This window comes from Bubalus kerabau, chromosome 17 (assembly GCF_029407905.1).
Source record: "Bubalus kerabau isolate K-KA32 ecotype Philippines breed swamp buffalo chromosome 17, PCC_UOA_SB_1v2, whole genome shotgun sequence".
Lineage (NCBI taxonomy): Eukaryota > Metazoa > Chordata > Mammalia > Artiodactyla > Bovidae > Bubalus > Bubalus kerabau.
The window spans coordinates 3,548,241-3,560,394 of record NC_073640.1 but is presented as its reverse complement, the minus strand read 5'-3'; the positions used below and the strand labels follow the sequence as shown (position 1 = coordinate 3,560,394).

Sequence of the window (12,154 nt, the reverse complement as noted above, 5' to 3'; positions counted from 1 at the left end):
TTTTCCCCCAATTTCTGGCAGATAATATATATCTTATGTGATAGTGGAGTCTATTTAGGGAGGAGGGGCTGGGTATACCTGATATCAAGGTGTGTGCATTCTAAGTCGCTTCAGTGGTGTTTGATTCCTTGCCACTCTACAGACTGTAGCCCACCAGACTTCACCGCCTATGGAATTCTCCAGGCAAGAATACTGGGATGGGTTGCCATGTTCTCCTCCAGAGGATCCTCCCAACCCAGGGACTGAACCCATGTCTCCTACATCTCCTGCACTGGTAGGTGGGTTCTTTACCACTAGTGCCACCTGGGAAGCACCACAGCACATGTCAAATAGAATTCACTCTATAGACTGGATGTGAGTTTACTATGAAGTATGTTAGTTGCTTAGTCGTGTTTGAATCTTTGTAACTCCATGGACTAAAGCCCGCCAGGCTCCTCTGTCATGGGATTCTCCAGGCAAGGATACTGGAGTGGGTTGCCCTCCCTTTCTCCAGGGGATCTTCCCCACCCAGGGATAGAACCAAGGTCTCCTGCATTGCAAGCGGATTCTTTATCATCTGAGCCACCAGGGAAGTCCATGAGTTTGCTAGTTGGGCAAAATTAAATCAGGTTAACCAAGATGCTTTAATTGATACTAGCAGGGCCCCCATTCAATCTACGGTTAATGTTACTTACCAATGAAGTTCTCTGTTATGTTATTATAGTACATCAATAGCTATTTTATATGTAATTTGACTGACATGAAAGACTATTTTAGATTTAGATGGAACTATTTCTGAAGTGTGGATTTCCTAATTTTATTTTTGATGATTTATGTACTGAGAACAAATAAATTTTATGAGTAGAATTTTACCAAATCATATTCAGGACTTTGTGGGGGCAGAGACATGACTTCTTTGCACTTATAATGTACCAATTCTTTCTATGTGGTGTTAAATAAATATATCCTTTAAATTTAGGCTTCCCTGGTACCTTAGATGGCAAAGAATATGCTTGCAATGCAGGAGACATAGGTTTGATTACTGGTCATGCAGATGCCCTGGAGAAGAGAATGACTACCCACTCCAGTGTTCTTGCCATGGACACAGGAGCCTGGCAGGCTAAAGCCCATAGAATTGTAAAGAGTCGGACATGACTGAGCAACTAAGCACATGCATGTCTTTTAATTTTAGTGTCTTAGTGTTGAGCAACTCTTAGTTACTATGATTCAACTGATGTAACTCCCTCATGGTTAACTATAAACTTTCCTGACAACTCAAATCCATTCTTCGATGACTTATAATGACTTAAAGAAAAGAAAAAAAGAAGACTCACCTAAACAACCAAATGGTAATGTGTGTTTACTCAGAAATCTTTACATGACAAACACTTTATCTAGAGACTTAAATAGTCTAGGCTTTAATTAGGTATTATTTATCATTTTATTGCTAATTCTCTACAGTTTACTAAAGTTGTTGAACGATGTATCAACAAGGGAATTACGTTAAATGTGTCAACTGTTTTCTTTCCTAAAAATTGGAATTTGAAATGCTATTAAAAATGCTAGAAAACTTGGACAGTTCTCCACAGTGCTCTTGTAAATGAAAAAGCAAACCTAAGCCGTTTTACATTCATTGACATAATAATTTGGTATTGACTAGCTTCCTAGCCAGAGAAGGCAATGGCACCCCACTCCAGTACTTTTGCCTAGAAAATCCCATGGACAGAGGAGCCTGGTAGGCTGCAGTCCATGGGGTCGCTAGAGTCGGACATGACTGAGCAACTTCACTTTCACTTTTCACTTTCATGCATTGGAGAAGGAAATGGCAACCCACTCCAGTGTTCTTGCCTGGAGAATCCCAGGGATGGGAGGCCTGGTGGGCTGCCGTCTATGGGGTTGCACAGAGTCGGACATGACTGAAGCAACACAGCAGCAGCAGCAGCAGCTTCCTAGCAGTCTCTTTCACATCTTTGTTCCCAAGGCTGTAGATCACTGGGTTCAGCATGGGGATGATCACTGTGTAAAAGACAGAGGCCACCTTGACCATGAGCCATGAACTTCTGGAGTTAGGAACACAGTAAAGGGAAAGGATGGTCCTGTGGAAGATGGTAATGGTAGTCAGGTGGGAAGCACAGGTGGAGAAGGCTTTGTGGCGTCCCCCCTAGTTGAAGGCATCTTCAGGACAGTGATAAAAATGAAAACATAGGAAGTGAGAATAATCATCAGGCTGCTCATTTCATTAAATGTGGCAGAGACTAAAATGACCTCCTGGTTAATGTAGGGGTCAGAACAGGAAACAGCAACAATGGCCGCGTGCTCCAGACAAAGTTTTTTATGATATTATTTCCTCTAAAGGACAATTCAGATAAAAAGTGGGTAAGAGTCAGGGAACAGACTGTACCCCAAGAGTATTATGCACCCACCAATAAGGAACAAAGCTTCTGGGACATGACAACTGGGTAGAGAAGAGGGTTACATGCAAAAGGCCACAAATCGGTCATATGACATCACGGCCAACAGGAATGTCTCTGTCACCACAAATATGCAGGCAAAGAATTGCATGAAGCATCCTATGAAGGAGATGGTTCTGTCTTCCACAATCAAGTTTTCTAGTAGCTTGGGTGTAGCTACTGTTGAGTAACAGAGATCAACAAAGGACAAATGTCTGAGGAAGTAGTACATAGGGGTGTGGTGTTTGGGATTTATCTTGATAATTAGGATCATGGCCAGGTTCCCCAGCACAGTGACGGAGTAGATGGTTAAGAATAACAGGACAAGGGGTGTCCTGAGTTCAGGATATTCTGAGAAGCCCAAGAGAATGAAAGTAACTTCTGCACTCTGGTTTTCTTGGTTCCTGTGGACAAAATATAAAAGTTGATTCAGAGAAATCTGAAGCAAAATTTGAATGAAATGTAATGTTATTCCCTCAGTATTGTTGGACGTTTTTGCGACTCCATGGACCGTAGCCTGCCAGGTTCCTCTGTCCATGAGATTCTCTAGGCAGGAACACTGGATGGGTTGTCACGCCCTCCTCCAGGGGATCTTCCTGACCTAGGCATAGAATGAGAATACTTATGGGGAAAAAGAGTGCATTGAATTATTATTATTATTTTTAATTAGCCTCTTTTCCTCCAAAATGCCTCTACTGTCTTTTTCTGACATTAAAATTCATTCTTTTCAAAGCTACTTCCTAAATTCTTACCAAAACCTGAAATGGTACTCAGTATAAAGGGAAGTCCATTCCACATAGAATTCTCTAAAAATTCTATATCTCATTAGGAGTTGAAATTAAACACTCTGTTATTTTCACTCAGGTTTTATAACTTTATATTCCAAGAAAACATATACCACTTCAAGATTTCCTGTACGTGTATAACTATGTCATTCACATATTCCCCCACTCTTTTCCTTCAGTTATTCCTTTACCTTCCTAAACATGTGATTAATTCCTGATTCCCTGAAAGTATGTTTCAATTTAACATACAAATCATAGAGTGCATATTCTCTAACTGAAAACACTTTTTCAAAAAGTCAGGATTTGTTCCCTATGTCTATGGCAGCAAAGTTTGAGTAGTCCAGGGTTGAAAGAGAAATCTTCACCAAAGATGAATACAATTTCTGATGCACACTTGTTCCTTCTTCCCCACACATGTAGGTTTTCCCTCCACCTCCCACACTGTGTACTTGTCAACAGGCTTGGGGCCAATGTTCCCAATCACCCATGTAGCCCAGGGAGTGTCAGCCATGCTCAGCTGTGAGCACAGGTGCTGTGCATAGTATTTATCTTCTTTTCTGTGCAATTACCCTGGAATAATTTTCCCATTGCAGAACCACTATGTACTCCTGTAACAGGCATTTTAGAAACTATAAAATTATAAAATCTCAGCCTCAATTTGTTTCTTAGAGCATCATTCCAGAATATAATCCATATAAGCACAAATGACAACTTATAGTTCTTATTTATTATTAAAGTTTGATATGAAAAAGAAAATGAAAATATTGTGATCCAGAAAAAAAAAAAAAAAACAAAAAAAGTTTCCATGTAATGTAGCCTGGTGAACAATAATAAATGTGGTGAAAGATAAATAATCAAAGACTTCTAGTCAACTAAACAGGTAACCTGGCAGTTAGATTTATACACGTGCTTGTTTGCCTCCTGCACAGATTAATGGAGCATATTAAGAACATATTATATTCCTTTTAAAATGAAATAAAAATCAACTCACCTGAGTGTAGAATTTGACTGGCTCATTTAATAAAGCTTCTTTTCTAAGTTTAATGGATTCCAGGAAAATTTCTGCAGAGAAGTCAATTTTTTTTTAATATAGTAATAAGTCTGAAAAATAGTAACAGAAATCTAGAGTATATTGCCATGAATATTTCAGAAAAATAAATTTCTTTTATAATGTATTAAAAATATATTCAGACTTGACAAAGAGAAAAGGAGACCAAAAAAGCTGAACCCTAACATCAAACTGTCACATACATACACCACCAAAACCCTAAGGAGGTTAACCTTAGAGAATATTATTTAACTATTGCCTTGAGACCACAAATGGGGCAATTAGATGAAATAATGCCCTTGTGATACTTTAGTTGCATATGCATTTTTTTCCAAAGTTTGGGGAACAATTTCATCATGCACTCTAGCCCATTGATCTTTTAAAAATGTTGAACTAGACACTATATTTTTGTCTTTAAATACTTGCAAAATGTGGAAATATACAAAAGCAAAAGCAGCTATTGGGTAACAATTCAAAGATTCTTAATTTTTGTTGAATTTCTGGTTGTCCCCCTGTATCTGTGGGCTTCCCTCATAGCTCAGTTGGTAAAGAATCCGCCTGCAGTGCAGGAGACCCTGGTTTGATTCCTGGGTCAGGAAGATCCGCAGGAGAAGGGATAGGCTCCCCATTCCAGTATTCTTGGGCTTCCCTTGTAGCTCAGCTGGCAAAGAATCCACCTGCAATGTGGGAGACCTGGTTTGATCCCTGGGTTGGGAATGTCAGGCGAGTGTATGTTCCTCGGTTTTTGTCTCGTCACAACAAAGATTTGGAGTGACAGGCATTAAAGCCCCCTCGGCGTGTCACAGCTCTTGGGTCTTGGACAGACCGTGTTATAGCTCTCAGGTCTTAAATGGATCATGTTATAGCTCTTAGACAAATCCGTGTTACAGGTCTATTTTATTTAGAAGATAGCAGGAAAATCCATCTTCGAGGCGTGAGGGCACGTTGATTCAAAGACGCAAAGAGAAGAGCACCCCAGCATGCGGGATAGAGAGAGAGCGAGCGAGCGAGCGAGTGGGTGGGGTGGGGGGAGCTAGCTTTGGCTCCTCTTTTTATATGTTTTTCTCTCCTTGTGCCTGTCCTATGTAAATTGGACCAGCCAGGAGTGTTGTTTGTTTTACCTGTGGTCCTCACTCTGGTCCTTGGACCTTCCTTTGTTCTATTTTTGTGGGCTTTTCTCTTCCTTATCTATTAACCTCCATCATTCTGGACTCCTTTTCCCTATTCTACCTACCTAATATTCCCCCCTCAAGAGATGGGAGGCCCAATTCTTTGGGAATAGGGGCGTCGAGGTCTTTCTGGCTACTTCCTGCTGAACTGGATGGCGAGGGGTATTGGGCCTCCCCCTCTTGTTAGTCTCAGGCCTCAGAGTCCTCATAGAGTGTCCATGTAAGGGTGAGTGATATTTTCTGTGGTCGGCTGTAGTTTTATATCTTTGTTGAACTGGCAGTGCATGTTGTAGCTTGTTGACCTGGGCAGAGACAAAACAGGTTAGACAATTGACAGTACATGGAACAATCATAAGCATCATCAATACTGCATAACAAGAACTAGTAGGGGCATTAGCCAATTCTAAATTCACATCGCCAGGATGGCTCAAGTCCCTCCTTGTTCAGGGATCAGAAGATCTATCTCCTGTCTGTTTTGGAGTACAATCTCTGTTGAGCTGTGTTGGCTCTTTAGATCTATCCTGAGAAATCTTATCCTCAGAAAGCAGATTTTGGGGGTGTTCATTAGAACGGCACTCATTGGTAGTCCTGAACAGGCATCTGGGATCTCCCAAGGGGCTCACAGGTGTATTGAGTATTCTCTTCTGTTTTCTTCCATGGCTTGACTCGTGAGTAGTGAATCCAGGAGTCATGTCCTGGTACCTTGACTGCTGTGGGGATAGAAAGAAATACAGGGTAAGGGCCCTTCCATATGGGCTGTAGTTGAGCCTTTGGGGACCCATCTTTCTAGGCTTTAATTAGGACTTGAGTCCCTGGAGCATATAGTGGTGACTCCTTAGAATCTTTTGGGTCCTGGTTCATACCCCACAAGCGTATATCCTGTTGGAATTGTCCAATGGCCATGGTATAAGACTGGAGGGTCTGAACCTCTGGATCTAGGAAGAGGTCATTGACATAAACAAAAGGTCTCCCATATAGCATCTCATAAGGACTAAGACCAACCTGTTCCTTAGGGGCAATTCGGGTGCAAAGGAGGACTGTTGGTAAAGCCTCTTTCCATCCCAGGGAGGTCTCCTGGGTTTTCTTTTTTATTGCTGATTTTAAGAATTGGCTGGTTATTTCTACTTTTTCTGAAGATTGAGGCCTCCAGGCACAATGGAGATAATAAGTAATGCCCAATGCTTTTGAGACCCCTTGGGTGACCTTAGAAGTAAATGATGTCCCATTGTCACTTTGTAATGACCTCGGCAGACCAAATCTTGGAATGATTTTATGGAGCCAGTTTCTTTATCACCTCCTCAGTCTTCTAAGTCCGGGTGGGAAAGCCTTCAATCCATCCTGTGAATGTATCATGACTAATAGGTATTTATACCCTTGAGAAACTGGCATCTGGGTGAAGTCCATCTGCCAGTCCTCTCCTGGATAGGTCCCATGTCGTTGGATGGGCTGGGCCAGCTGGGGTCTTCGAGCTCTTTGGGGGTTGTTTACTTGGCAAGTGGGACAAGAGGAGACCACATGTCTTATAGTTGTTTGGAAGCCTGTTCCTATGAAGGACCTTTCTAGTAATTTTTGGAGGACTTTTGCCCCTAAATGAGTGGTGGCATGTAAGGAGTTAACCAACTTCCATTGCAGGTTCCCAGGCAGAAAAAGGAATTCCTCCTTTTGGAATCACCCCATATGATCTTCTTGAAAGCCCTCACTCTTAGCTGTAAGAGTCTCACCTTCAGTATATGAAGGAGTTTCTGGCAAATTAGTCTGTGGAACTAAGTTGGCAACCCCTATTAAGTCATGGTTCTGTAATGCTGCTCTCTTAGCTGCCTGATCAGCTACTTGGTTCCCTTGTGCCACTTCTGTGCTCCCTTTTTGGTGTCCTTTACAGTGGGAGACTGAAACCTTAGTGGGCAGATGGACTGCCTCCAAGAGTCTAAGGATTTGATCACCATATTTGATTGGAGACCCTCGGGTGGTCAAGTGGCCCCTTTCTGCCAAAAAGTTTAGAACCTGAATTGCATGTTGTTGGGAACTTTTCTCATCTGGAGAGCAGATTAGTAGGTCATCTACATATTGTAATATTTCCCCATTAGGTCCTGGGTCCAGATCTAGGAGATCCCAGCTAAGGACCTGTCCAAACATGTGCGGGCTATCTCTGAACCCCTGAGGTAATACTGTTCAAGTCATTTGTTGGTGTTTTTCTCCTGGGGCTTCCCACTCAAAAGCAAAAATATATTGGGATTTTTTTAGCCAGTGGTATACAAAAAAAAAAAAAAAAGCATCTTTAAGATCCAAGACTGTAAACCACTTGGCACTGGGTGGGATTTCTCCCAAGATTACATAGGGATTGGGTACTGTGGGATGGAGGGGGACTACAGCTTCATTTATGATCCAGAGATCCTGAACCATTCACCAGGTTCTGTCTTTTTTCTTTACTGAGAGGATTGGGGTATTACATGGTGAACTGGTGGGGACCAATAGCCCACAAGCAAGGAATTTATTTATTAAAGGCTGGAGTCCATCCCGAGCCTCTCTCTTGAGAGGATATTGTTTCCGGTTAGGAAACCGAGTGGGATCTTGGAGGACAATGATGACCAGTTCAGCTTGGTGGGTTCATCCAGGAATCCCCTGGTCCCACACCTGGGGGCTAATTTTGTCTTCCCATAGTTTTTGGTCCCTCTCTATTGAAGGTGTAATGGATTCTTCAGTAGTAACCAGGAGCTGCAGGGTTCTAGGGGCTGAAAAGCTTCCCATCACAAGGGTGGTCCCCAGTTTAGTGAGTATATCTCTTCCCAATAAGGGAGTAGGATACTCAGGCACCACCAGAAACTGGTGCGAAAATATTTGTCCATCCCAGCAACAAAGAAGTGCTTGGGTGAATCTTTTAGTAGTTGTTTTTCCTGTAGCACCCAAAATGGTACAGGTTTGGAGGAGAAGGCTCCAGAGTAGGAGATCAAGACAGAGTAGGTAGCCCCTGTGTTAACCAATAAGTTCTCAGACCTACCTGCCACATCCAGTTACACACTTGGCTCCAGCCCCATTATCTGTGACAAGCGGGCTGGCTGGAGTGGGCCACTTCAGTCCTCTTGAACCATCGTGAGGGAAGGCTTGGCACTTGACCTTGAGGCTCTTGGGTCCCAAGGGCAGAGTGCCACCCAGTGTCCCAGTTGATGGCATTTGTGGCAAGCAGTTCTAGGATACTTATCACTCTTTGGGCCAAAGCCCCGCCTGTCTACAGATTAAGCATTTGCCTCGTGCCTTGTCCCTTCAAGGACTCGGGGTTTGCCATAGGGCTTCTCTGGAGGGTGGCCAGGATCTGGGCATGCCTTGTCTCTTTCCTTCTCTTCCTCTCCTGGACCTTGGCCTCCTTCTCCTGTTCTCTGTTATAAAAGATATTGGTGGCTGTCTGGACCATCTCATCTAAAGAGGCAGCAGGGCACTGTTGCTGTAGCTGTTGTAACTTAATTCTGATATCTGATGCACATTGGGACAGGAATTTGTCCTTTAAAATCACCTGTCCCTCATAACAGTCTAAGTCCAGATTGGTAAACTTTTGCCTTTCCAGAAAGGCAAAGGGGTTCTCATTGGGCTCCTGAGTTATTGCTGAGACTGGGCACAGTCCCACAAGTAATAGGCTTCCTTCTGTTTCCATGGTGGACTTCCTTAAGGGTGAGTATTTCTGAAGCTTGACCTACCCAGTACTGTTGCAACCTGAGAGGGAGGCATCCCCGGGTCAGGATGCAGATCCCCAGATAGGCTGAGGTGTGACAGCCTCCCAAGAATTGGGTCCCTGAGCAGGTTGAGGTGTGACAACCTTTCGAGGACCAGATCCCTAGGCAGGTGTAGGTGTGATGACCTCCTGGGACTCTTGGACTGGAGTTTGGGCATCCCCAAGGTCTCCAGAGTGGCCAGTGCTGGGTAGAATTAAAGGGTTTGTAACTCATTGCTAGTTTTCCCACTGTGGACAGGAATAGATATAATGATGTAAGCTCATCCTACCTAGTGCTGTTGCAACCTGAGAGGCTGGCATCCCTAGGTCAGGATGCAGATCCCCAGGCAGTCTGAGGCATGACACCTCCTAGAGATTGAGTCCCTGGGCAGGTTGAGGCGTGATGACTTCCTGGGACCCTTGGACTGGAGTTGGGCATCCCCAAGATCTCCAGTGTGACCAGTGTTGGATAGGATTAAGGGGTTGTAATCTTAACTCATTGCTGGTTTGTTCACTGCAGATGGGAATAGATATTGTGATATAAAACAATCCAAGCCTGTGCCCTGAGACTGGGAAACAGTGAAACAGTCATATAAGCCTTGTCGTCTTACTCTAAGGGATTGTAAGTCACTGATTTTTTCCCCTAGTCCTCCTAAAGAGCAGGTTAGGGTGTCTCCCCTGGTAAGCATTTTGTTGTCATAGACTCACTTTAGGTAATAACAGAAGTAGTGACAAAGGAGTGCATTATCTCACCCTGTTAGGGGCATTAAAGTATTTTAATAATAGGCTGGGTGGAGCAGCATTGCCTACAAGGGGAAGGGTCCTGATTGTGCTAGAGGAAGCACACTGATTGAAACCGCCCACCCTGGCCAGGCACCATAGTAACCATTTGCATGAGTTGTTTTATGACAGGAGATCCTGATAAGGAATATGGAACTAATAAACCACCACCAACCGGAAGAGTTCAGGAAAGGTCTAAAGGAGACACCGTGTGTCTGTCCACTTCCCAGAATCCCTCTCGCTAGCATCCATCTTGGCTGAGAGATGCATGTACCACAAGGAAAGACTCTGAATTAGAATGATTGGCCAAAGACCACCCGGAAACTAATCCCATCACCAAAAAACCGGAGACTGAGAGCCACGCAGCAGAGCAGTTCTCCTGGGTTCCCTTACCCTACTGCTCTCCACCCAGGTGCCCTTTCCCAATAAAACCTCTTGCTTTGTCAGCACATGTGTCTCCTCAGACAATTCATTTCCAAGTGTTAGACAAGAGCCCAGTCTCGGGCCCTGGAAAGGGTCCGTCTTCCTGCAACAAATGGCGACTCTAGTGGGACTCTTCTTGACTGAGACTGACATCCTGACCACTCAGGGTACTCAAGGGCCAGCTTGCCTGCCAATGGACCAGACCCAGCGGCAGCAACTGGGACCCTTTTGTCCCTGGTCTCCTCCTGATGCGGACCAACTGGCCAGAGTGCCCCGACCAGTAAGAAACAAGAGACTTTATTTACCCCTCTCCCCTTCCCTCTCTCTTTCCTCTCCTTAACCCTTCCTATCCTTCCCCATTTTTCTAGTCCCCCAGTCCTGGATGCAGGAATCTGGATGAAGGGCCTTCAGCCTGAGCTGAGGATTGGAGACAGATCGCCTCCTCTTGGCAGAGAACTCGAATTCTGGTTCTGGTCTGGTCTGATTTCTGGTAGGGCTGAGTTCCAGTCCTCCCTTCTCTGGAGGCCCAGGAAAAAGTCCCATAATGCCTGGGTATCTGTAGGTGGCAGGAGACGTCTGTAAGGCCACCCCTTTTGCCCCCCTCTCCCGCCTCCTCCCCCTTCTTCTTTCAACCTGGCTTCCTTTCCTCCCTTTGAAATCTTTGATGTTAATACTTGGATCTGAAGTTCTGTGTCTCTATAGGAGGTTTTCTGAGAGACTGTATTCTTGTATTTAAAGGAGTGTCTGATGAGGACTGCCAGGTTTATATGTGTGTTTTAACTCTGTGTTCTGTGTTGTGATTTTTGATGGCCATTTTGCTTTGTCTGGCCATCATTTGGTTTAGACCTGCCGCCATTTTGTTAGAACTTGATTTTCTTTCCCTGTGCCTTGAGACCAGGGCTCTCAGGAACACTTATCTAGACGATCTTTAACTCCTGAGACTGAGGGAAAAGGGGAAAATACTTTAAAAATTTTATTTATTTCAACTGTTTTTTTTTTTTTTATAAACTAGTAAATTTTATATTGTAATATCTAATTCATGACTAAACTTAGAAAATGAAGCTAGGTCTTGCACTGTGTCTGTCTAAATATGTCTTGGTATGTCTTTGTCTCTGGGTGATATTTTGTAGGTTAATTTGTAAATGAGCTCTATTTAACTGGCTTAAAAATGGTAAGTACTTACAAATCAAATAATTCTAAATTAAACAATAAATTCCAGGTTCATGTGAACTGGGATACATTCAGTATTAAATACCTGATATTAATGTTTGTTTGTTGACCTATCTAATATAGACATGACTTAGAGTAATTAACATTAAGTAGAATATTTTCATTGTACCTAGGTTTAATATAAGTTAAATATTATATCTGTTACAAGTTTGTCAACAAGGAAACTACCTCAAGTGAAGAAACTTCTAAAAAATGTAAATGAGATATGAGCTTTTATATAAACTCTATTAAGAATAATTATTCTTTAGAAATATCCATCTAAAATAGTCTCTCCAGATTGGCATAACTTAAATTTTAAAGGGTTGTGCTAAATGTGCTAAGTGTTGGAAGTCTATTGAATAGTTAGGTCATTTCCAAATAAAATAAGATTTTGAAACATTTACTACTAAACACTAATTTCCTTTTACAGAGAAACTAAAGAGATTTGGGACTATAAATCAATAATGTTTGGTGCCATCCTAAAGTGTTCTAAGAAAAAAAAAATAAAGTGTTCTAAGAAAGCAAGGGTTTTAGAAATTATCACTGGTATTTATGCTCACCAATCTATAAAATGCTAATATAAAAGTTAGTTCTTGGTTGCTAAATGAAAG

The 12,154-nt window shown here is 42.8% G+C and overlaps 1 pseudogene; it reads right to left on the bottom strand.

Annotated features, from left to right (window-relative positions):
- Positions 1-293: 293 nt before the first annotated feature.
- On the bottom strand, positions 294-11,650 carry LOC129632086 (olfactory receptor 1165-like; annotated as a pseudogene).
- Between the last annotated feature and the right edge of the window lie 504 nt (positions 11,651-12,154).